At 53.5% G+C, this 2,405-nt stretch overlaps 1 pseudogene; it reads left to right on the forward strand.

Annotated features, from left to right (window-relative positions):
- Positions 1 to 463: 463 nt before the first annotated feature.
- LOC112402641 (RNA-binding protein with serine-rich domain 1-like) lies at positions 464 to 1,949 on the forward strand (annotated as a pseudogene).
- Positions 1,950 to 2,405: the final 456 nt, after the last annotated feature.

Consider the following 2,405-nt stretch of genomic DNA (forward strand, 5'->3'; position numbering starts at 1 on the left):
ATCAGCTTCATGCCTTGCTGCAAATGACTAAGAATACGGACTTCCCTCCCAACTCTAGGCTTGGAAACAATTCTTTTTCCACGTCTATGTCACAAGGCAGGACATTATGTAAGACGCCCTGAATCCAATGAATGCTACAATCAACTGAATGCCCCCTGGTGTTTAATGTAAGCTCTGAGCCAGGCTGTCTTATGAAGGAAGAGGAAAAGGTGGAGGAAGAAGAGAAGGAGGAGGAGGAAAGGGGGAAAGGATGAAATATTTCCCAACAATTCTTCAATAAGAAAATACAGGAAAGCCAGCCTCAGTGGCTGAGGAGGGCAGGAGAAGGTCGCGGGCAGGGGCGGGGCGGGGGGAGATGCTGCACTTTGGTGTAAATTGCAGTTGATGAGGGATAGTTTCTCAGACTCAAGTTAGAAGTGAGAGTTCAGATTAAGTGAGCCTCTGAACACCTCAGAAGGGGAGAATGGATTTATCAGGAGTGAAAAAGAAGAGCTTGTTTGGAGTCAAGAAAATAATAATAACAAGTCCAGCACTAGGGCTCCTTCTCCTACCAAATGCAAAGACTGCTCTGATGAGAAGTCCAAGGATCGCTCTAAAGATAAAGGAGTCAAGCGAGAAGGGTGGTGGTGGGGATAAAACTCGAAAGAGGGCTTCCCTGGTGGTGCAGTGGTTGAGAGTCCGCCTGCCGATGCAGGGGACGCAGGTTCGTGCCCCGGTCCGGGAAGATCCCACATGCCGCAGAGCGGCTGGGCCCGTGAGCCATGGCCGCTGAGCCTGTGCGTCCGGAGCCTGTGCTCTGCAACGGGAGAGGCCACAGCAGTGAGAGGCCCGCGTACCGCAAAAAAAAAAAAAAAAAAAAAAAAAAAACAACTCGAAAGAGGCGCAGCGCTTCCAGTGGTAGCAGCAGCACCAGGTCTCGGTCCAGCTCGACCTGTGGCTCGGGCTCCAGCAGCGGCTGCAGCTCATCTTCGGCATCGAGCCGCTCAGGAAGTTCCAGCACATCCCGCAGCTCCAGCTCCGGCAGCTCCCCTGGCTCTCCGAGTCCTTCTCGGCGCAGGCGTGACAACAGGCAGCGTTCCCGCTCCAAATCCAAACCACCCCAATTAGATGAAAAGGAAAGGAAAAGGCAGAGCTGTCCCCTAAACCCACCAGAGAACACATTGGGAGCCTCACCAGGAACGTGACCAAGATCACATCATGGATGTATTCTCCACCTATGGGAAAATTAGAATGATTGACGTGCCTGTAGAATGGATGCACCCCCATCTGCCTAAAGGCTACGCATATGTGGAGTTTGAGAAACCAGATGAGGCCAAGAAGGCGCTGAAGCACACGGACAGAGGACAAGTCGTTGTTGGCCGGGAGGGCCACTGCCACTGCTGTGCTGACCCCCTGGCCTAGGCTACCCAGAGGCGAGTCGGCCCTCCCAGGAGAGTGCTGCCACTGTCCCCCACGTGGCGCAGGTCACCCCGACGGTTGAGGAGAAGGCCACGTTCCCCTCGGCGGCGCACGCAGGTCCCCCGCCCGCTGCCATCACAGGAGCCACTCCAGCTCCAACTCCTCCTGATAAGCAGGGCCACTGAAGCTCCGCCCCTGGGAGCTGCACCCCATCCAACTCACCTTTGTCACTTTTCTAGCCGAAGGAGGATCAGTAGGAAAGAAATCCCTCACTCAGGGGCAGGTTTCAAAGGTGAAGGCAGCAACTGAGACGTTTGCCCTGGTGGCAGAGTTCTGGCTGCAGGAGCATTGTTGGTTTGGGGTCATGCCGATAAAGATGCCCTCCAGTTTTCTAGCTAGACAGCTCCCACGTTTCTAGTTCCTGAGAGGCAGTTTGGTGGCAAAGCCAGCGGGGGTGAGCAGGGGGCTCCAGGTGGTGGCTCAGCCCCAGCCTGGGAGCACATTTCTCCATCCCACAGATGACCTGAGGCCAATCTGGTGGCCTGCAGAGTCCCTCAGGAAAGGGCATGCTTTTACGCAGCTGTCCCTCCTGTTAGACTGGCTCTGCTCCCCGGCTTGAGTCCTCTTCGGACCTCTAGGGTCCAATACCCCATTATCTGCCCAAAATGGTTCTTTGCACATGTACTCATGCGTGCACATGTGCGCACGCACACCCCACGTCTCCCTTTCTGTCTCTGAAATTGGTGAGCGAGTTGAGAGCCAGCTCTGCTAGGTCATCACAGAACCCCCTGTTGTACTGGTGTTCATGGTGGTCTTGCAGGTTACCTTGGCAACGTGCACATTGCTTTTTTGGCTTTTATTGTATAGTCGGTACTGTAAATTTTCTGTTTTGAGTTTTATAACTTTGTAGCATTTTAGATAATGTGTTTGTGCTTTGTTGGAAAATATGGGAAAAGCAAGAGGGAGATTATGTTGCGTTTTCTCCAAGCTGTGTGCTGTTTAGCGTA

The sequence above is a fragment of the Neophocaena asiaeorientalis genome, unplaced genomic scaffold (assembly GCF_003031525.2).
Source record: "Neophocaena asiaeorientalis asiaeorientalis breed wild unplaced genomic scaffold, Neophocaena_asiaeorientalis_V1.1 scaffold363, whole genome shotgun sequence".
NCBI lineage: Eukaryota > Metazoa > Chordata > Mammalia > Artiodactyla > Phocoenidae > Neophocaena > Neophocaena asiaeorientalis.